The sequence below is a fragment of the Bubalus bubalis genome, chromosome 2 (assembly GCF_019923935.1).
Source record: "Bubalus bubalis isolate 160015118507 breed Murrah chromosome 2, NDDB_SH_1, whole genome shotgun sequence".
NCBI classification, from domain to species: Eukaryota; Metazoa; Chordata; class Mammalia; order Artiodactyla; family Bovidae; genus Bubalus; species Bubalus bubalis.
The window spans coordinates 31,232,907-31,257,434 of NC_059158.1; the positions used below are offsets into that span (position 1 = coordinate 31,232,907).

At 37.0% G+C, this 24,528-nt stretch overlaps 1 protein-coding gene across 2 annotated transcripts in view; it reads right to left on the reverse strand.

Moving 5' to 3' along the window:
- Window positions 1-24,528, reverse strand: part of LOC102397932 (CD2 associated protein) — an 86,704-nt gene that overhangs the window by 55,465 nt on the left and 6,711 nt on the right. The window lies entirely within an intron of this gene.

Genomic DNA, 24,528 nt, shown 5'->3' on the forward strand with positions numbered 1-24,528 from the left:
GAACCTATTTAGCAATGATTAATACAATAAAGATACCATCAAAGCTTACCTCAGTTTTTAATATTTGGCTACATCCACAAATTTCTTTTTTGCCTAACTATAATGCACAGTACCAGTGTTAAGGAGAAACCTCAACACAACGTACAATTTACCTCGTCAGTTATTCTGCCAGTCAGCTATACATCCTTTGTGACAAACTCTAAGGCGGTCCCCACGATACCCATCTCTTGATATTCATGCCCTTGTGTAATTCTCTCTCCTTCAGTGTGAACGTGATCTATGACTGACTTCTAATCAACAGAATATGACAAAGATGATGGACTGTATGTGATGACATAAGGCTGTAATATCCCCTTGCTAGGAAACTCTGTCACTTCCTGGCTTTGAAGACACAAGTTGTTTTGTTGAGCTGGCCTATGGAGAGGGCCACATGCAAGTCACTGAGGAAGTCTCTGGATGAGAGCCCACAAACAGCTGAGGCCCTCAGTCCAACTGCCCACAGGGAACTGAATGATGCCAACAGCCTCGTGAGCCTGGAAGCAGATCCTTCCCCAGCTGAGAAGCCAGCCATGATCAATACACTGATTGCAGCCCTGCAGAGGACGTAGCCATGCCCAGACTGAAGAAACCACAAAAACCGTGAGACAATAAATGTATATTATTTTTATCTGCTAAGTTTGTGGCAATATTTTTCACAGAAGCATAGAAAACGAATACACCCTGAAATGAAGGCTGTTAAGGATTTTAAGGTTATAGGACAGCATACAAGCATACTATTAATATTTTAACTAGTCATACCTCCATTACCTTTTCTTCCTCTGATAAGAATGATTAAGAAAAAAGAACACATATACACAACTACACCAAAAAAAAAAAAAAAAAGGAAAGGGAGTACGGGCTGACACTGTTGGCTACTAAACAAACAGCCATTCCCACACCGACTCCGACTCCTCCTCCTCCTCCTTCCTTTCTCACTGAACCCTGATTTTGTTCAGGTATTTTGGAACCCTGTACTTTTACAAGTGACGCTTCTCTCAGACTCAGAGGGTTAAACCCAGAGGATTAAACTATTTTAGACCAGTACTTCTCAAATACTAATGTACAATCAGGTCATCTTGTTGACTTTGGGAATCTTGCTTCAGCGCAGACTGAGTAGGTCCCAGGACACCTAACACTTCTGGTCAAGGAGATAAATGTCTGAAGAGAACCGATTTATAGCAGGGGCTTCCTAGGTGGCTAAGTGGTAAAGGATCCACCTGCCAATGCAGGAGATGCAGGGACACAGGGGATGCAGGTTCAATCCCTGGGTCAGGAAGATTCCCTGGAGAAGGAAAGAGCAACCCCCTTCAGTATTCTTCCCTGGGAAATCCCAATGATAGAGGAGCCTGGTGGGCTAAAGTCCATTGGGCTGCAAAGTATCGGACACAACTGAGCATGCACACAGATCACACACAGATTTATGGTAATCTCATGCATATTCTCTATCTCACACACACACACAGACTGGTTTTCAAATACAGATATGATGGATCGACTCAGACCAATACAATGTAAGTAGGGGTTCTTGAGAGGTTTTATTTGACCTTATAAACAAAACACAAGGAAAGAGTGTCCTCCTACAGACTTTGGATATTCTTCATTGAGAATGTAATGGCCAAAACTGCTACAACTAGGTTAGACAAGAAAAACAGCAGATATGCTTAGAATACAAGAAAAGAAAGATGAAAACGGCTTGGATCTTTACTAGATTGATCCAACTGCTAATCTAACCAGCCCTATAACTTTTAGATCTCTTGTTATAGAAGCAGTTTTTTTCTTAACTCTTAAGTAAATTCTAGACGAGATTTGTATTTGCAGCTGAAAACATACCAATCTGAGATGGAAATTAGCAAGAAACTTAAAATTCCTGAAAATGGATCCATAACTGATAAAGCCAGAGCTCAGAAAACTTAAGGAAACTATAACTGCGACATCAAACTGCTCTGCAGAACCCCAGAAAGGTCAGAAATTAAGAAAAGGAGCACTCGTGGGAAACACAGAACTGAAAATAGGGAAATTAACATCTCATGGAAGAGCTGAGACCCATTATTAACCACAACAGTTCTGAGACAACAATGCTACATAGGCAGGTATTTTTCTTCAAAGGTAAAATACTAAAGGGTTAATCTCAGAAACACACACACATACACACACACAATAGTCTGGGGGAACTACTAAAGCTACTATGGATGAGTGATGGTTTCCTAGAAAAACGACTTCTGATACCCAGAATTTACAGGTCTCCAGAGCAATGGGTTGTTTCCAACCTACCAACTTTAAAATAAAATTAAAAAGTTATACCCATATAAAGAGTTCCCAATCAGCTTTTTGCTTTTCATTTATTCATAAATATGAATAGTAGACAACAGTTAACCATGAAAGACGATGATAAATTGAAAAACTACTCCTGGATGAAGCACACACCAACCTCTCCCCTTCCAGAATAATTCAGTATTAAAGTCACTAGGTATACAAAAGCATAGTAAGGGGAAGGGAGACCAAGGAGGGGAAGGAGTCTGAGAAGGTGTGAGAAGCCAGGGACCAAAGAGTAGAGAAGGTATCCAAAGCTAGGGTAGGGATGGCAGTGACGCTATCAGAGCCAAAGTAGGGTGAGAAGGGTGTCCGTCTGCGGTGGTTCCCCAGTGCAGCCTATCACAACTCGAAGGAGGGTGAGGAAGGCATCCACGCAGAGGCGACATGATATGGTATGCCAGTTCCCAGTCACAGTGGTGAGGGCATCCAAGCTGATGAGCAGCCTGGTGAGGAACAGAAGCCCCCTGTAGTGGGGTTAGGGCCAGATCACCATGCAGAGGAAAGGTAACCTAGACGGAGGGTGGAGGTCACCCAGAACGGGGTGGAACAGCCCGTGCCAGAGAGGAGGGTGTCCATACAAGGGTGGGGAATGACTGGCTACATCTAGGAGAGTTGATCAAATAAATTAAGGACAATGGAAGCCAAGTTTCTCTATGAAAGGAAGGGAGTTACAAACATAATGGGAAAAGACTTCACTTAATCCTATGCTATTAAGTGGGAATGAGAAGTATCACCATGAACTCAGGGTTTTCAATACACAGACATGCACATACACATAAAACACAAATGTACCACACGGGCATGCAAGCTCTATCCACTGAAAGGGCCTGAAACCACAACCTCTCAACGAACAAACCTAATGCTGAGATCTTATAAAAACTACTTTCTACTGAAAGGAACCAGGAATCCTTGGGAAGATATACAATTCCAGGGCTTAGGCAGGAAAAGTACAAGATAAACGTGGAACAGGGTGTTGTGCTAGAAAGCAAGGAAGTTCTCAAAGAAAGATAAGCTGATGTCCAAGGACACGGAGAAGTAATATCAGAATAGATCCTACTGGCCAAGTCAAGACAATCTGAGCATCAAAATAAATGATGAAAAAACTAAAATAAATGACAGTGTAACAATATACCCCACTGAACAAAAGCAAAAAAAACCATGAGTCCACACATATATAAATAAATGTTAATTTCTTACATTTTATAATTGAACTGTGATTAAGTAGAAGATCCTGATCTGTAGAAAACACTAAAATATTCAAGAGAAAAGCATCAGTCAGGAAAAAATTCTTTGTATTGTACTTTAAACATTTCTACAACTTAATGTCTAAAAATTTTTAAAGATTTAAACTGTACAAATTTTTACCCTCAAGAGATGTAATAAAATCAGAACAGAATGTTATAAAAAAAAAAATATGAAAATAAAAAGCATTTGGAAATACATCTTCCAATGAGTCGTGTTAATTTTTTTTTGCAAAGGTAGAGACAAACAAACCCAAGAAAACTTTATCAAAACAGGTAAAGAGACATAAAGAAAATATAAAAGAACAGACAAGACACAGATGGTCAATTCAAAATCCAAATAACGGTTCTAGGGGGAACAAAGAGAAAACAGAGAATAGGTAGTGAAATAATAGAAGAAAATATTCCAAAGCTATATGAAACAAATCTTCAAATAGAGAGGTCTACGAGAAGCCAGTACAATACAAAAATTTAAAAGTAACTACTTGGGGGGGGGGGGGGGTGAACTCAGAGATTGGAACTGACATATACTGATCCTATATATAAAATAGCTAACTAATGAAAACCTACTTATAGCTCAGGGAACCCTACTCAATGCTCTCTGCTATGCTGTGTTTAGTTGCTCAGTCATGTCCGACTCTTTGCAAACCCATGGACTGTAGCCCACCAGGTTCCTCTGTCCATGGAATTCTCCAAGCAAGAATATTGCAGTGGGTTGCCATGCCCTCCTTCACGGGATCTTCCCAACCCAGGGATCGACCCAATGCTCTATGGTAACATAAACAGAAGGAAATCCAAAAAAAGAGGAGATGTGTATGCACACACATACAGCTGATTCATTTTGCTGTATGGCAAAAACTAACACAACAATGTGAAGTAATTTATTCCAATTAAAAATTAATTTAAAAAACATATCCTAGAAATTTCTCTGAGAAGAAATAAAAAGTTCATATACAAAAGAATGAAAATCATATTCATTAGGATACTTCTCACTGGCAACACCAGATTCCAGAAAAAGAAAATAAAAAGGCAAAGCCACCTAAGTACTGAAGAAAAATGTATTCCATATTCAAGATATAACATTTTCAGACAGACAAGGACAAAGAAAATTAATTCCTACATATGCAATTTGGCCACCTGATGCAAAGAGCCGCCAACTCAATGGAAAAGACCAATGTTCAGAAAGACTTCTGAAGGCAAAAGGAGAACAGGGCAGCAGAGGATGAGATGGCTAGATAGCATCACTGACCTAATGGACATGAATCTGAGCAAACTCCAGCAGACAGTGGAGGACAGAGGAGACTGGTGGGCTCTAGACCACAGGGTCAAAAAGAGTCAGACACGACTCAGCGACTGAACAACAATACACAGGCGATTACATGATCTTATCCGACAGAGTAAGAACCAAAAGACAGGATACAAAATTCAAGAACCAGTGAAGCCAGCCTTAGAGTAAGAAAAGTTCTAAGACAGTAATTGTGCAATAGATCTAAGGAACAGTCTAGATTAAGCAGGAGACAGAAAGTTGAGGAAGTATTTGGGGGCAAAAAAGAAGCGAGAGCCAGACTGTGAAATTGTATACTATCCTTAAGAATCTGGAATTCAAAGAGACAATAAAACTATAAGGAGAAGAAAAACTAAAGAGACTAGAAACTTCTGAAAAGGCAAAGAGCTATACAGTGTTGAAAATATAATCATCATATACACTACTTGGCTGCAAACTAAAAAGCATTTACATGGTCATGATAACAGAGACTAGTTATTATAACACGGAAAACCCATAACAAAACAAAAAGACTATATTACGGTTTCAGAACAAAATGTAAATATTAACAAGCCTTCACATTATAGGATAAAGTAAATATTGGCGAGGTTGATAAAGAGAAAGGTAAATCTTCATCATACAAACTTCAAAGTCCAGAAATAATGCGTTAGTTGCTGCAAAAGAAATAAAAGTGTAACTATAAAACTCAGAATTCAGAAAGGTATCCAAGAGAGAAATAAAACTGTATTGGGATAAACAAAGAACAGAAGTGAGATTACAAGTAAGCCAAATCTTTACCTATCATATCAGAAGGTTAAAAAACCAAGTATCCAATCAGAAACAGCTACATAAACTTGTTATTTAGAAACACAAAAGCCAAAAAATCAAAACTGAAAGATTAGATAGTTCTAAGTTGCTTCCCTCTGGAGAATGAGAACAGAGGAAGAGAACAGTAAGGCAAGGAAATACCGTTTTTTTCACTGTTGTTGTTCAGTCGCTAAGTCATATCCAACTCTTGGTGACCCCATAAACCGTAGCACGCCAGGCTCCTCTGTTTTTATAGCATATGCAGGTATTACTTGTATAAGATTTTTTTGAGAAAGCACTAGGTATTAAAAGTGGCTTGTCCAATATTATTATAAAGATGTTTATAACGCATGATTCTGTTTCATAATTTAAAAGTTTACTGAGTCAAAGATAATTTATTTCTTCTAGAGAAAACACCATATGGTAAATAAGGTTAAATTCTTGCCCTTTTATTTTAATGTCTGGCCACACCATGCAGCAGCATGTGGGATCTCAGCTCCCCAACTAGGGGCTGAACCCATGGGTTCATTGGGAGCACGGAGTCTTAACCACTGGACTGCCAGGAAGTCCTTCTTGCCCTTTTAAACATTTTTAATTAGGCTTGCAATACCATTCTAAATAATAAAGGTTATAAAACAAAGGTACTGTAACAACTTATTTTTGTAAAAAGGGAAGAAACAAACACATGCACAGAAAAATACAAAGAGTTACATTGCAAAATGTTAACAGATGCCTGAAGGGATCAAAGATGCTGTTTGTTATCTCTTTTTAATATAATATTTCACCTTTAGTAAAGAATTAAAAGAGTGGGGGAGTACGTACTTAGGATTGGCAGATTGGGATTTTGGGGTTGACATGTACTCACTGCTTTATTTAGAACAGATAATCAATGAGGACCTACTGTATAACAGCAGGAAACTCTGCTTGGTATTTATATTCTGTAACAACTAAATGGGGGAAGAATCTGAAAAAGAATAGATACATGTAGATGTGTAACTGAATCATCCTGCTGTTCACCTGAAACTAAAACAACACTGTTAATCATCTATACTCCAATTAAAAAAAAAATTAATCTCACCCAAAAGAGATGATAGGACTTGGCCTCATCCTGATCTCTGGGAAGAGTTTGTTTATTGAGGGATTCTGAAGTTCCTCAGGCACCTTTGTTACCTGAAGACTTTACCAAACAATGTCATTATGTTGGGACTTCAAATCCCGTTGCAGCTGTTCTACCTCTGGAAGCGCTAGACACTAAACAGGTCAGTTACCTGGGCAGTCAACTGTGTCTTTTCAATAAAACTCTGGACACTAAGACTCAAGTGAGTTTCCCTAGTTGGCAATACCCTCCATGTTGTCACATATCCTCGCCAGGACTTAACGCCATCCGTGACTTTAGAGAGAGAGACTGACATCATGTCTGGTACCTTCCTGAAATCTGCCCCAGGCTTCCGTCCCCTTGGCCAACCTTAATCTGTGTCCTTTTACAATAGAATATCATCCCCAAGAGTATAACAGCTTTCAATGAGTTCTGCAAACCCTTCCAACCAACTGTCAAACGTGAGGGCAGTTGGAATCCCCAAAGTCTGCAGCTGTCATAAGTGAGGGCATTCTTAAAAACAGTAACCCATATTTCAGGATTTTTCTACAATAAACATACACAAGTTAGGTAAAAACAAGTTACTGGAAACACTGATGCTCACTAGACAGTATGTAACAATGATACTTGCAGAAAAGCTAAAACAGTTTAAATAAAACTTCATTTAATTCACAAGTCTGCTATACCAAGAATCAGCATCCTCCATATTGTGGAAACTCAAAAAATTCATCATTTTAAATTTCAAATTAAACAAAACTCTTTCACCACTTAAAACAATTGTATTTTGACTGACTAAATTTATTTCTTCACTTTAAATGGTTGCTTAAAGTGAAGAAACACATGTTGACTAAAAACATTTGGAAAGAAAAAAATAAAAGGAAGAGAAAATGCACATCCTGAAAAACACTCTAGGATTATAAAAGGTATACAGACCCTGTCTATCACTGACGGCTCTTCCCCCTGACCTACTCTCCTACAAAACCAATCATTTAAGATGACACTTTCTGGTTGTGGATTATTCATTGTGCATTTCAATTGTGACTGCCACTGAAAGAGAATGTAAAATTTAAATTACTTTGGCTATGTAACAGTTTCTTTTTAAAGTGTGGAGAAAGCTATCCAATTTAAGCAGATATGAGATTTTAGCATTTATCTGATCAGTAGGGTAATAAAGATTTTTAAACATAGCAACAAAAGACTCAAAATAGAAGAACACTAGATAATCTGCACCAAATCTCACAGGATGAAATATAAAAACCATTGATGAAATATAAAAATCACTTTCTTAGGAAGATTAAACTACTAAAAATGTAGCAATTTTATCAGATGAAATTTAAGTGAGCACTAGAAATCTACACACACAGTTTGAGATATGCTAATGCTAAGTCACTTCAGTCGTGTCCGACCCTGTGCGACCCCATAGATGGCAGCCCACCAGGCTCCCCCGTCCCTGGGATTCTCCAGGCAACAACACTGCAGTGGGTTGCCATTTCCTTCTCCAAATAGGATCTAAATAAATGCACCCAAGCACTGTACCCCAGTTTAACGTTATGTGGATGCCTCAGGAAACCTCACACCAAGACAAAAGAGAAGAAACCAGAACCCTCTCTGGGAGATGCCCTATTATGTCAAGAAATACTTTTTTAATTTACAACATCCAGAGACAAGGAAATATAAGCTGGCATGTAAAGTGAAAAAAAAAAGACTAAAATAAGTACCTAGGGAAACAAGAAATAACAGAAACATTTCAATGAATTCCAAATACTGAACTCATCACATACAGACTTTAAAATGATGGCATTTACCATGTTCAGAGATATAAATTACAGCTTGAAAAACTGACACAAAGCTAAATAGCACAGACAGTGAGAAAATAAACTTGAACCACAAAAGTATTCTAGAATTGAGAAAGACAATAACCAAAAGTAGGAACTCAATGGATAAGTTTTAAAGTATATTAGACAAGGCTGCAGAAAACTAGCTAAAAGGCAGACAGGTAAATAGAAACTAAACAAAATTAAGCCAAGAAGGACAAAAATAGAGAAAAGAGAGATGAGAATGTAACAGAAACAGAAGATATAGTAAACCAGTCTAACATATTTAATTGGCGTCCCAGAGGAAGAAAATAAAAACTATCTGAAAAGTTAATAGCTATGAACTCACCAAACTGATAAAAGAGATCAAACCACAGAGTCAATAAGTCTAAGCAATTCCAAATGGAATAAACAAAAAGAAACCTGCAACTCAACACAGTAAATCTGCCAAATAGCACAGAGGAAAAAGAAAAAAATCTCAGAAGAGACAAATTTTTAAAAGGTTACCAAGGAAGCAACACTTAAAATGGGCTTCTCAAGAGCAACAATGGAAGCCAGAAAGCAGCAGTTTCATATTTCCAAAATGCAGAAAGAAAATAACTGCAAATCATAAAATCTGAATCAGAGGGGAAAAATCCTTCAAAACACAAGAACAGACAAGCAACAACGGAGTTTGCCACCCTGAAAGAAACTCTGAAGGTGCTCTCTGAGCACATCAGGAAAAGAGGAACACAGCCAATACCCAGGGAGAGATTCACTAGGTAAAGGCAAAGAGTGGTAAACAAACAGGCAGATAAACACCGAGCAAAATACAAAACTGACTCAAAATGGACTGGAGACTTCAAACCGGAAACCATGCAACTCCTCACAGAAAACACAGGCTGTGAGCTCCTTGTCATCAGTCCTGGGGATGATTTTCTGGATATGACATCAAAAAGCAAAGGCAACAAAAAGAGAACTAAACAAGTGGAACTATATCAAACTAAAAGCTTCTGCACAGAAAGGAACATCAACAAAGCAAAAAGACAACCTACAGAATGGGAGAAAATATTTGTAAATCATGTGTATTAAAAGGGATTAGTAAGAACTCATACAACTTAAAAGCAAAAACACAAAAACAAAAAGCTAACCAAAAAAATCTGACTTAAAAATGGACAGAGAATTGGAATAAACATTTTTCCAAAGAAGCCATACATATAGTCAACAGATACCAGAAAAGGTACTCAACATCAGTAATCATCAGAGAAATGAAAATTAAAACTTCCAACTATAAAATAAGTAAGTCCTGGGAATGTAATGCACAGCATAGTGACTTTAATAAAACTATACTGCATATTTCAAAGTTGCTAAGAGAGTAAACCTTTTACAAGTTATCACAAGAAAAAAAATTTGTAACTATGTATGGTGACAGATTTTAGCTAGACTTACTCTGGTGATCATTTCTCAAAACATATAAATATCAAATCATTATGTTGTACACCTGAAATACACTGTTATATGACAGTTATACCCCAACAAAAAGCCTAAATAAGAAGCAGAAAAAGGAGGAGGGAGGCTGATGAGGAAGTTTAAAATATAGGAAGATTAAAATAATAACAGCTGTATAAATCAGGAGTTAAAGTAGCCTAAGACTCTTGGATGATACAAAAGGAGAGTAAAGGCAATAATTAACATTAGATATTTAAAAGATAAACATGCATGTGATAATCACTAAAATAATACAGTATAAAAATGCCAGATCCCCACCCCCCACCCCCCCGAAAAAAACAACTCAGCTTGCAATTTCAATTCCAACATGAAAGAAGCTCGGAGACTGTCACACTCACCCTTACAACGAGAAAAAATTTAAACAAGCTAAACAATCAATGACTTTCCTTGGGCCCATCAGAGAAGTGAGGACATGGGGCAAACCACCACCTCAAGATACAGAGACACAGGCACATCCAGGGCCACAGTTAAGATCTACTAGATCACTCCAAGCAGCAAACACCAGAGTCATCAACTGGTATGAATACTGTATCAGCTTCCCAGGGCTATCACGGAAACTATCACAAGCTAGGTGACTGCAAACAATAAAATTTATAAAATTCTTTCATGGCTACATTTTTGATGGCCGGAATACAAAATCAAGGTATCATCAGGGCTGCATCTTTCTGAAGACTGATGAAGAATTGCTCCATGCTTCTCTCTTGGCTTTTAGGGGCTGCCAGCAATCTCTGGCATTTCTTGGCTGGCATAATTCCAATCTCCATTTCCATGGCCCTCCCCTTCTGTGTCTCTATCTCAAATCTCCTTCTCCTTACTCTTTTTTTTTTTTTTAACATTTTTTTTAATTTTATTTTATTTTTATACTTTACAAAATTGTATTAGTTTTGCCAAATATCAAAATGAATCCGCCACAGGTATGCATGTGTTCCCCATCCTGAACCCTCCTCCCTCCTCCCTCCCCATACCATCCCTCTGGGTGGTCCCAGTGCACTAGCCTCAAGCATCCAGTATCCTGCATCGAACCTGAACCTGGACTGGCAACTCATTTCATACATGATATTTTACATGTTTCAATGCCATTCTCCCAAATCTTCCCACCCTCTCCCTCTCCCACAGAGTCCATAAGACTGTTCTATACATCAGTGTCTCCTTACTCTTAATAAGGATACCAGTCACTGGATTTATGGCCAACCCTAAATCTAGGATATCATCTTAAGATCCATAGTTACATTTACAAAACCTATACTTCCAAATAATATCACATTCGTATGTGCCAGGGCAGGACTTAGACATAACATTTTGGGGCCAAAAAGTCAATCTACTACAAAAATTTAAAAGACAAACTTCGATGAATTTCTGGAGGCCGAGTGTGGAACAGCCTAAGAGTAGAAAACTCCTAGGGACCACAGTATCAGCAGGCCCCCACCTTTTGTGGGTTTTACTTCCAGGAACCCCATCAGGTTCTCACAGTGCAGAGTCTATAAAGATCTCCTTGTGGTTCTGGCAGGGAGGAAAGGGAAAGGAGTCACTGTGAAATAACCACTAACCCAAACAAAGACCTGCTCTCCAGGAAAAAGACTTCACCAGGTCCTGATTCCACCATTGCAAAGGGTATAACAGCATTTCTCTGATTCCAGTCCCCTCTTACCTTCCTGTCTCACATGGAGAAGTGGGGAGATAAGACATCACAGACCCAGGACAAAGACCCACCAAAAGTTTAAGGTTTAATTTTAAGATTACAGGATGCTTCCTCTTCCCAGCACCTTACAACTATACTGATGAGGCTCCATTATAACAAGAGTTCATCACCATGAAAGAGTTTACATGATGCAGATTCTACCTGAGAAGGAGTGCTTAGGGAAACCCAAGAGGGAGACAAAAACAAGGACACTAAAGGAATCTGATGCCTCTGGCAACTACAGGTAGAACAATGTTCAAGAGTACACTCCTTGACAGGTTACTATAAAACCTCACACAAAAGACCTATTAATCTCAGCTCCTTTTATCTAATACAGCATGTCCAACTTTCAACAAAAAATTACACATCATTCACTCAGAAGGCAAGAAAAACACAAAGACAAACCAAGAGTCAAAGCCAGACTCAAATATAACAAATTTTTTGAAATCAGAGAATTTTAAATATATTAAGGGTGATAATGGAAAAAAAAGGAGGTAAGCAAAGATGAGTAAGGTAAGCAGATAAAGACCCTAAGATAAGCAATCAAAAGGAAATGCTAGAAATCAAAAAACACTGTAACAGAAATAAAGGACGCCACTGGTGGGTTCATCTACCAACTAGACACCACCAAGAACAGAGTCAAGATGCTTGAAGACAGACTGACAGAAACTTCTTGAACTAAATATAAAAATAATATTCTTTTACAAAACAGAAGATCCAAGTTCTGTTTCATCCAACAATTTCAAAAGATATAACATATGCATAACTGGAATATAAGAAAAGGAAGAGAGAAGAAACAAGACAAAAGAAATAAATGAAGTAATAATGGTGGAGAAGTTTCCAAAATTAGTAACCTATACCAAAATCAAACCATACATCCAGGAAACTCAAAGGACAAAAAGAAAGAGGAAAAGCCTACACTTAAGTATACCATATTCAAATCAAAGACACAGAAAATCTTGAAAAAAGCCATAAGAAAAAAACCTTAACGACAGAGGAACAAGGAAAAGCATCACAGCAGGTTCTCTCAGCGACGCTCAAGCAAGAAAGGAGTGGAGTAAACTATTTAAACAGTTGAAGGAAAAAAACTACCAATTTAGAATTCTATATTCAGTGAAATTATCTTTAAAAGAGAAGGATAAAGACTTTCTCACACAAACAAAAATAACAGACCTGCCATGAAAATGTTAACAGAAGTTCTTCAAATAGAAGGAAAATTATACAGGTCAAAAAACTGAATCTATAAGAAAGAGTAAAGGCAAAAGAATAAGTGAAATAAAACAAAATCTTTTACTTTTCTTATTCTTAATTTATCTAAAAGATTAGTTTAAATTGGTAACAGTAACAATGTACTGGGTGATTTTTAGCATATAGATAAATGAATGACTGCAATATCATAAAGGATACAGGAATGGGGAATACTCTGGGATCTGCATTTGACATGAAGTGGGACAGTGCTATTTAAAGGTGAACTTAGATTAGTAACCAACATATACTGTAAACTCTAGGGCAACTACACTAAAAGAAAATTTTAAGTATAAAAGGACATAAATTTAAATAATATAAAATGTTCAACTGAAACCAGAGAAACAGAAAAATAGGGAAAAAATAATGAAATCAAAATTGGTTATTTGAAAAGGTCAATAAAATTGATAAATCTCTAAGAATGATCAAGGGAAAAAAAGAGAGAGAAGACCCAGACTACCAATATTAAGAATTAAAAGGAGTATCACCAGAGACTTCACATTAATTTTTAAAATAATAAAAGAAAACTATAAACAAGACACTGCCATCTATGGGGTCGTATGGAGTCGGACACGACTGAAGCTACTTAGCAGCAGCAGCAGCATAAACACACTCATGAAGAATGCCACAAAGTTTTAGTGGTTTGAGAGAGTCTGAATAACTATTTTTAAATTGAGTCTGTAGTTAAAAGCCTTCCAAAAAAGAAATCCCAAGAGCCAGATGGCTTCCCTGGCAAAATTTAAAGAAGAAACCTCCCAATTCTACACCATGAGATACTGCTACACACCTAATAAGAATGGCTAACATAAAAAAAACAGAGAAGGCAATGGCACCCCACTCCAGTACTCTTGCCTGGAGAATCCCATGGACAGAGAAGCCTGGTGGGCTGCCGTCTATGGGGTCGCACAGAGTCGGACATGACTGAAGCGACTTAGCAGCAGCAACATACGAATGAACGTCTTCACTTTCACTTTTCACTTTCATGCATTGGAGAAGGAAATGGCAACCCACTCCAGTGTTCTTGCCTGGAGAATCCCAGGGATGGGGGAGCCTCATGGGCTGCAGTCTATGGGGTCGCACAGAGTCGGACATGATTGAAGCAACTTAGCAGCAGCAGCAGCAACATAAAAAAAAAACCACAAAGACATGAAGCAACTGACACTTTAATATACTGTTGGTGTCAATACAAAAAAAAAAAAAAAAAAAAAGGTATATACACTCAGGAAAAACTTGGAAGTTTCACAGAAATAGACACTTACCATATGACTCCAAACTATACATACTCTGAAGAAGTAAAACTTATGTTGACCTAAAAACCTATACACAAATGTTTATAACAGCTCTGTTCTTAACTGCCACAAACTAGAAAAATCCCAAATGCCCTTCAATAGACAAATGGACTAAAAAAAAACTGGTACAGTCATCCAGTGAAATACCACTCTGCGATACAAAGTGCCTCTACTGATGCTGGAAATGCTCCCAAGAAACACAGAAAAGCTGTGACGCCAAAAAAAAGTTGAATTATTTGAGATCTATAGCTATGACTGACCTCCATTTCAAGATAAACGAATCCAGGGTAAGGACTATTATTAAATTAAAAAAATAAAAGACAGGAAATTTGTGAAGCTGTCACTCACTGCAGCTGTCCCAGCATACAGTTGAAAACTTTGCACTTTTTACTCATATCGAAAATGCAACTTTTAATTCAGGATTGCTATAAGAAAGGCATACCAACAGACTCTAGTATGATTCAAGAAAAACAGCAAAATCATTGCATGAAAACTTAAAGCAAGAGGAAGATGAAGAATGTGAAGTTGGGAGAATTTAATGCCAGCAAAGGATAGTTTGATAATTTTAGAAAGAGGTTTGGCTTTAAAAATGTCAAGATAATCGGAGAAACAGCTTCTGCTGTCCAAGAGACAGCAGCAGAGTTCTCAGATGCCATTAAGAAAATCACTGAGGAGAAAGGATATCTGTCTGAAAAGGTTTTTACTGCAGACAAAGGTGCCCTATTCTGGGATGGGGCGGGGGGATTCACAAAGGATATTTATTAGTGTAAAAAAAAGAGAGAGAGGGAGGAAGAGAAGGAAGCCAACACCAGGATTTAAGAGAGGAAGAGACTGGCTAACACCACTGTTTTGTGCAAATGCAGTTGGGTTTATGGTCCAGACTGCCCTCCTCTATAAAGCTACTAATTTTTGAGCCTTGAGAGAAAAGATAAACATCAGTTGCCAATCTTTTGGTTATAAAACAAGAAGGACTGGATGAGAATCCAATCCAGAAAAAGGACTGGTTCCACTGACATATTCCCTAAGTCAGGAAGTATTTGGCCAGTGAAGAACTACTTTTTAAAGTTCTTCTGTTACTGGACAATGTCCCCTGGCCATTGTTATTGAACAACGACCCCATGAGTTCAATAATGAAGGCATTAGTTACCTATTTGCCCTCATACACAGTGTCTCTAATTCAGCCTCTAGATCAGGGGGTCAAAGGACCTTTAAGGCTCATCATACATTAGGCTACAGAATAGGTTGGCAATACTCACAGAAGAGGACCCTGACAGAGAGATCATGAAGGTGTGGAAGGATTACACCACTGAAGATGCCACTGTTGTTAAGTTTTTAAAAAGCCATGAAAGCCATCAATCCTGAAACAAAAAATTCCCAGTGGAGAAAACTATGTCCATATGTAGTACATGACTTAACAGCATTTACAACAGAGCCAATCAAGGAAACCATGAAAGAGTATAGGTACAGCAAAAAAAAAAAAAAAAAAAGTGGAGGATGAAGGGTTTCAAGACAGGGATCTTGGAGAAATTCAAGAGCTAACAGACAATACGAAACAGGAATTGATAGGAATGCTTCCAAAGCAGACAATGAGAAAGATGACATAGAAACAGCAGTGCCAGAAAACAGACTGACACGAGATAATCTCGCAGAAGGGTGCTGATTATTCAAGACAGCTTTTGACTTCTTTTATGAGGTGGATCCTTCTATGATACAGGCAGTGAAACTAAACCAAGCTGTGAAAGAAGGATCGGTAACTACAGAAATGTTTTTAGAAAAACGAAAAAGCCAAAAAAGTCAGACAAAAATTTTATCTCCGTAATGTTATACCAAGCAGGCCTGCCTCTCAGTACAATGAATTCCTCATTAAATTACTCTTTATTTTTGTCATCTTGCAGAATAACAGAGTTGACTTTCATATATTTTAGCCACTTAAAACCTTTATTCCAAAGTCCAACTTTCAACAATCCATGTTTTTTCCAGTAAAATTAACTTAATTCATTAAAAATCAGTTTGTCAGAGCTACTTTCATATACATGTTAAAGTAGCATTCTATTTTTAATTTTTCTCAGATAATCAAACTATATTAAAAAAAACACTAGCATCTCATTTATTAGAGCTAAGTGAACCAGATCTTTCTGAAGTCAGTAAACTTCAAAATAAATTCATCCTAGATATCTGGGTTTATTTTTTTGCCAATATATGAATAGCCCTTCTAACATCTAATATTGAAAATATGTATATTTAACTGATGCATCCCACCAAGTGACCTCCAGTGGCACTAGCACTGCTATGGTTAACCCATCCAGCGATCCATTTCCAAAACATCTCAGAAGACTGAATACCTCAAAGAAGCCTATCGGGATGAGCAATGAAAAATAAACCGGAGCCACAAGAGATTACAGAATACACAAAGAGATCTGCCAATTCAACACTCTAAAAAGAGATGCTACAGAGTTGGGTCAGACTCAGCAGTCCAGTGGGATGTGAGAACTTAACGAAACTAGGCTTGTTCTTGGATATGCCCTAAAGTTCCAAGCTTAAAAATCTCAATGAAATGGATAAATTTCTATTTTAAAGAAAAACTAGTTACTCAACAAATTTTTAGAAATCAACAGATCAATCCAGGAATAAAATCAGAAAGTGGTCTTAAAAAATGACCTCATAAAAAGTTACAAAAAAAACCTTGTTTTAAAGGCTTTTTCAAAACTTCTATAGAACACAAAATACATCTACAAAACTTCACTATTTAAAAATAATCAGTATTTGAAATAATATGAATGTTATTCAGACCAAAGATTGCACCCAAAAATGTACTCTCTCAAATAGAAATGGTTCTAAATAAAATATCAACAAAGGGAATTCAAATGCATAATTAGATAATTGGCTATTACAACTAAGCAAGGTCTATCATGGGATAGGTTTAATCTTGGAAAATCTAATTTGTCATATAAATAGATGTAATATGAAAAACCACATGATCCACAGATTCTAAAATAAGCATTCAATAAAAATTAGCCTTTGTGTATTAGTCTATGTGAAACTGATCCCCCTGGCCCCAGTAAAAAGTCCACAGTATGAGGTCTTAACCTCAAGCTTTGCCCCAGAAAACGTAAGTTTGGGGCTAAAACAGCAAATCAGTGTCTCTCAGGACAACCAGACTTAGAACATATAAATTCAGAACTAAGTTATATTAGGGTAACAGTTCTCAACCAAGATAATTCTGCCCCATAGGGGACACTTTGGAATGTCTGGAGACATTTTTGGTGGTTAAAACTCAGGGAATTCTACTGGCATCTACTGGGTAGAGGTTAGGGACGCTGCTAAGCACTCATCAAAACACAGGGTAGACTCTCAGCAAGTAGTTTCTGGCCCCAAATGTCAACACAAAACCGCCACAAAACTCTGTATAAGGGTAACACACTACATACAGATGTTCATCTCATACCATATCCCACAGTTCCAACTGAGTAAAAGAGAACTCTTCACACACACACTCAAACAAAAGGAAGTAGACAGGCAGGAGAGAAGGAAATGGAAACAAATATCAAAATTACAGAGAAAGAAGAAATTTCTAAACTAAAGCAAACAAACTGAAAACTGGGAAGACTAATAATTGAAAGTATTTGTAAGAACCAAAAAGACAACTATGAAAATCCAGAATGAAAATGAAGTAAAAGAAAGTGAAATATTTAAAAAGTACACTAAACCACTCTAAGAATTTAATCCTCAAAAAAATTTTTTTATATAACAACTTGGTTGCAAGAAGAAATTGGGGGAGTAGTTCTGGTGGAATATGTTTTAAACACTTAATTTAAAAATATTGATCTTTTTAAAACAAAAATATCTGAAAACTTAAAACTCTTAAAAATCCCTAATTTTTTAAAAGATCATACACAAAAATATTTAAGGTAATAACACTATAAAAGTTTTGACTGTTCTGCACTAATAATTCCATATTTTTTTGATAATGAAATACCATCTAATGAAGAAATAATTCACACAAATTCCAAGTAGGTTTAAGCAGTAAGAACATTCACTAGGGAATGTTTACTTTGGTTTCGATAAATACAATACAGATAAATACCACAATGGCATCATCTAACTGGGTATGTCAGATTAACCTTATTTACATTACAACACCTATATAATTATAGGACCTAACTTTATTTATATTATAGCAACTATTATAGTAATAACCTTTATTATAGAAAAGTCAAAATATGAAAGTTACACAAAAATGAACAGAATCATACTTCCCTATAAGCTTTATTGTCAAAGAAGTAGCTGTATGATAAGAAACACTTTATAATGGTTCCACCTCTTATTTCCTATTTATTTTTAGTATTTTTAGTTATTTTCAGGGTTTTTTTGGTGTTTTTTTTTTTACCATAAACCAAACATCTTTACCAGAAATTTATTTCCAGGACTATCTTCACCATAAATGGAGAAATGAAAAAACCACTGTCCTACTCTATGTGACGTCATAAACTGCAGCATGACAAGCTTCCCTGTCCTTCACTATCTCCCGGAGTTTGTTCAAACTCAAGTCCTTTGAATCAGTGATGCCATCTAACATCTCATCCTTTGTCGTCCCCTTCCCCTGTTGCCCTCAATCTTTCCCAGTATCAGAGTCTTATCCAGTGAGTCAGCTCTTCGCATCAGGTGGCCAAAGTATTGGAGCTTCAGCTTCAGCATTAGTCCTTCCAATGAATATTCAGCGTTCATTTCCTTTAGGATTGACTGGTTTGACTTCCTTGCAATCCAAGGGACTCTCAAGAGTCTTCTCATCATCACAATTCAAAAGCATCAATTCCTCAGCACTCAGCCTTCTTTATGGTCCAACTCTCACATCTGTACATGACTACTGGAAAAACCATAGATTTGACTATATGGACATTTGTCAGCAAAGTGATGTCTCTGCTTAATATGCTGTCTAGGTTTGTCTTAGCTTCTTAGCTTTTCTTCCAAGGAGCAAACGTCTTTTAATTTCATGGCTGCAATCACTGTCCACAGTGATTCTGGAGCCCAAGAAAGTAAAGTCTGTCACTGTTTCCATTGTTTCCCCATCTATTTGCCATGAAGTAATGGGATTGGATGCCATGATCTTAGTTTTCTGAATGCTGAATTTTAAACCAGCTTTTTCACTCTCCTCTTTCACCCTCATCAAGAGGCTCTTAGTTCCTCTTCACTTTCCACCATCAGAGTGGTATCATCTGCGTATCTGAGGTTGTTGATATTTCTCCTGGCAATCTTCATTCCACCTTGTGATTCATCTAGTCTGGCATTTTTCGACCTTTTAGCTATTTGCATAATATTAGAATTTCTATAATTTACTTCCTCAAGCTTGTTAAACACAGAACTGATAATCAGCATTTCTTAGAGGAGAGATAAGTAAATGCAGTCATTCTTAAGATATCATACACAAAACTCACCTCTCCTTTCTGTATTTCACATATGAGTGTGAAAAGTATGCAAAGTATCATATATTTTTACCACACAGTAAAAGAGAAGAAAATAAAATGTGGTATAAAGAAGCTTTTACATAGCATTGCATTCCTTTAAACATTACTAAATCAGATCAATAGGTGATAGACATCCAAAAAACAACCTTAAGCAAAGTTTAAAAACAAAAAAGGATTTCAATCTCACAAAAATTAAGAATTAGCCCAAAACAAATTATTATGTGCATGTGATGTCTCCTCCCAAAATAATAAATCCTAAAAACAACAAATTTACAAAATCTTAAAAAGCAAATAAGTTGGAAAATTCAATTAAATATTCCTCAGATTTTTAATCCACTATTAACTGTGAAAAAACACTAGATTTAATTTTAAGCACATTTGAAGCCAGATTTTTTAAAATACCAATAAATTTTTGTCAAGAAATTTTAGAGAACTCACCCCCTCAAAAAAAAAAAACCTATGATTCCCCTATTATTGACTGATAAATGAGTAAAAGAACAAGGTGTAATACAGTTAAAATTTAAGTCTTTTGAGAGAAAACAGTAACCCAAATTCATGAACAATGTGTAAATTAATTCACAATTTTTAGGTAATAAATATTTAAATTTGTTCATTTTTAAACCATATTAGGGGGTTTCCATGAATGCTCAAACTACCGCACAATTGCACTCATCTCACACGCTAGTAAAGGAATGCTCAAAATTCTCCAAGCCAGGCTTTAGCAATACGTGAACCGTGAACTTCCTGATGTTCAAGCTGGTTTGAGAAAAGGCAAAGGAACCAGAGATCAAACTGCCAACATCCGCTGGATCATGGAAAAAGCAAGAGAGTTCCAGAAAAACATCTATTTCTGCTTTATTGACTATGCCAAAGCCTTTGACTGTGTGGATCACAATAAACTGTGGAAAATTCTGAAAGAGATGGGAATACCAGACCACCTGACCTGCCTCTTGAGAAATCTGTATGCAGGTCAGGAAGCAACAGTTAGAACTGGACATGGAACAACAGACTGGTTCCAAACAGGAAAAGGAGTACGTCAAGACTGTATATTATCACCCTGCTTATTTAACTTATATGCAAGGTACATCATGAGAAACGCTTGGCTGGAAGAAACACAAGCTGGAATCAGGATTGCCGGGAGAAATATCAATAACCTCAGATATGCAGATGACACCACCCTTATGGCAGAAAGTGAAGAGGAACTCAAAAGCCTCTTGATGAAAGTGAAAGTGGAGAGTGAAAAAGTTGGCTTAAAGCTCAACATTCAGAAAACGAAGATCATGGCATCCAGTCCCATCACTTCATGGGAAATAGATGGGGAAACAGTGTCAGACTTTATTTTTCTGGGCTCCAAAATCACTGCAGATGGTAACTGCAGCCATGAAATTAAAAGACGCTTACTCCTTGGAAGGAAAGTTATGACCAACCTAGATGGCATATTCAAAAGCAGAGACATTACTTTGCCAACAAAGGTCCATCTAGTCAAGGCTATGGTTTTTCCAGTGGTCATGTATGGATGTGAGAGTTGGACTGTGAAGAAGGCTGAGCGCCGAAGAATTGATGCTCTTGAACTGTGGTGTTGGAGAAGACTCTTGAGAGTCCCTTGGGCTGCAAGGAGATCCAACCAGTCCATTCTGAAGGAGATCAGCCCTGGGATTTCTTTGGAGGGAATGATGCTGAAGCTGAAACTAAAGTACTTTGGCCACCTCATGAGAAGAGTTGACTCATTGGAAAAGAGTCTGATGCTGGGAGGGATTGGGGGCAGGAGGAGAAGGGGACGACAGAGGATGAGATGGCTGGATGGCATCACTGACTCGATCGACGTGAGTCTGAGTGAACTCCGGGAGTTGGTGATGGACAGGGAGGCCTGGCGTGCTTCGATTCATGGGGTCGCAAAGAGTCGGACACCAATGAGCAACTGAACTGAACTGATGAGAATATACACTTGTTATTTAATCACAATAAATTATCAATAATTAAATATCTAATAAAAAACTAATTGGTAAAGGCCAAAAATGGTTTATTTACAGAAACCCTATAATAGTTCAATTCCTTACATGACTATTTATAATTGCATAGTACTTATAAAATGTTTTCACATATACTCTCACTGGATTCACAAAAGCCTTTAAGATTTACATTCTAAAACTGCATCCTCTAGTCAGTAACCACCAACCACAGGTAATATGAAGCACTTGAATCATGGCTAGTCCAAACTGATTATAAATGTGTAATACATACTAGATTCCAAAGACAGAAAAAAAGTACACAAATTAATGACTTTTATATTGAACATGTTGAAAAAAACATATCCACAACGTTTAATTTCACCTTTCCTGTATTTTTTAACATAGCTACTAGAAAAATTTTAATTATATATGTAATTTATCAATTTAGTATGCCTCAAAGAACGTATGTATAGCTGCTTCATAAAACCCATTTAAGATGATATAATTTTATAGTTCAACAACATTGTTCAAGTTATTTTAAACAAACTTTTTGAAGCAAATTAAGTCTAAATTTATTTAACAGGAGAATCATAAAGAAATGTCTCTCAACTGAAAAATAAGCAATTTCCCCTTTATTTAGTAGAAATATGTAACCTCATTCTAACATTCATGGAGTAGGCAAGCTGCAGACCCACCTGACAAGATGTTCAATATCCTTGATTACTGATTCTCTGCTAAAGGGACTTAAAGAGTCTCAGTGAGTCATACAGGAAAGATTAAAGAGTTCACAGTTGACCTCTGAACAACATAGGGGTTAGGAGTGCCAATCTTCCTCACAGTTGAAAATTCAAATATAATTTATAGTCAGCTCTTTGGACCAACAGTTCTGCATTCACAAATTCAACCAACCGCAGATCCTATAGTACTGTGTTATTTACTACTGAAAAAATCTACATAAGTGGACCTGGGAAGTTCAAACCAACGGTCAACTGTTTTTTAAAAAGAAAGTGAGACCTCATCCACTCCAATTACTCCAAATTAAAACACTATTGAATCACAAACATGGTGAACACACAGCAAGCTCCCAATTTTCTGTGAGTTACTAAGAGTATTAAGTTTTTTTAATAGTATAAAATAAGTTATGGGGTCTCTGGCATACATAAGTTCCAGGCAAGTAAGATTATTACATATAAAAGAGAGTAATAATATAGGAATTTTTATTTAGGCTTTAAACTGTAAGGTTCTAATCATAAGTTCAGTTGGGTTGCATAGAATATAAGAAATTTAGGCAATTTTTGTGGGAAAGAGGTTACCTAGAAATTTAATTTAATAGCCTTTACATTTCCTTGACATTCATTCTGAAAATTCATCGACAGATTTGTTTTCATCATGTAAGGTAATTTTTTTAACTGCCTCAAAAAAGTGTGCTTGATAAAAATGGTCTAATTAAGAGGTAAGAAAAAATGGAGTCTTCATCTTAAATACCTTGAACACATGCACATGTGCACACACACGCACCCTCCAAAGCAGCAAGGCAAAACACGCATCAGGGTACATTCTGCTGCAGCAGAGCAGGAGTTTTAATTAAAGTCTAATTAAAAAAAAAAAAAAACTCTGATAGTAAAACACATTCTAACTATTAAGTCTAACAACAATTAGGAAAAAAACGTAGAAGAGTTTACATTTGAAAGTGTGTTAGTTGCTCAGTCGTGACCAACTCTGTGAACCCATGGACTGTAGTCTACCAGGCTCCTCTGCCCATGGAATTCTCCAGCCAAGGATACTGGAGTGGGCTGCCACGCCCTCCTCAAGGGGATCTTCCTGACCCAGGGATTGAATCTGGGTCTCCTGAGATACTTTACCGTCTGAGCCACTAGGGAAGCCCATACATTTGAAAGACCAACTTTAAATATGTTTCCTAAAATCATTACACGATGCTTCAGCCAAGACTAGATGATCTCAATTCTACAAATGTATGAAATTCTATACTTATAAACCAAAGCAAACAACTTGGCACTTGATTATTATAATAATCATGATAAATAGATATACTGTAAGAATAGAACTCTGATAATTAACAAAGTCAGCCTAGATGTTAAGTAAATTCTGACCTCCTCAGTACCGGGGGCACTGATAGACACTAAGAAGGTTAGTACAGTTTTAGTACTTCAGGTAAAAGGATCTTGAAGAAATCAGTTCAAATGAAGGTGTGCTTCACTCTAAAGGTTCAGTACCAGGAGGAGAGAAAAAAATATCCTGGCTACTGTCAAGGACTCATGACATCATTGGTCAAATGAAGAGAAATGAACAAATCCTATTTGCCTTCCAATGCAAGAATCTATATCCTAATCTTCCTTATACTTCTATTATATTTTGACATTTCTGACACTGATACTTCCTTAATGTACTAAATTCCCTTTCTAAATGGATTTCTGGTGATCCGTGAGCTAAGTTTTATTCCTATTATGATGTCTTATTCCTTTCACAACACTCAGCCATCCCAACCCACTGATGACACTCATCAACAACTGGAGGGAAGGAGACATGGGAGCATTTACATCAGAATCTCCTGTGCGAAATTTTTGAAATCCAAGTGACTTTAATCATGTGCCCAACCTCGAACACAGCTGTAAACCAGTAGATGTGTATGTGTCCTAATGTTCCTCGCACCGAACACACCGTTGATCACATTCCTCACATTAAGACAAATACTTCTGGATTTCTCTCTCTCACTGAAAGCTCTTTTCTTTGACAAAAAGCTCTTTTCTCTGACCTTGGGACACAACCTTTCTCTTCATGTTGGTGGTAACTGTTATTGTTACCACTTAAAGTATTTTTCCACT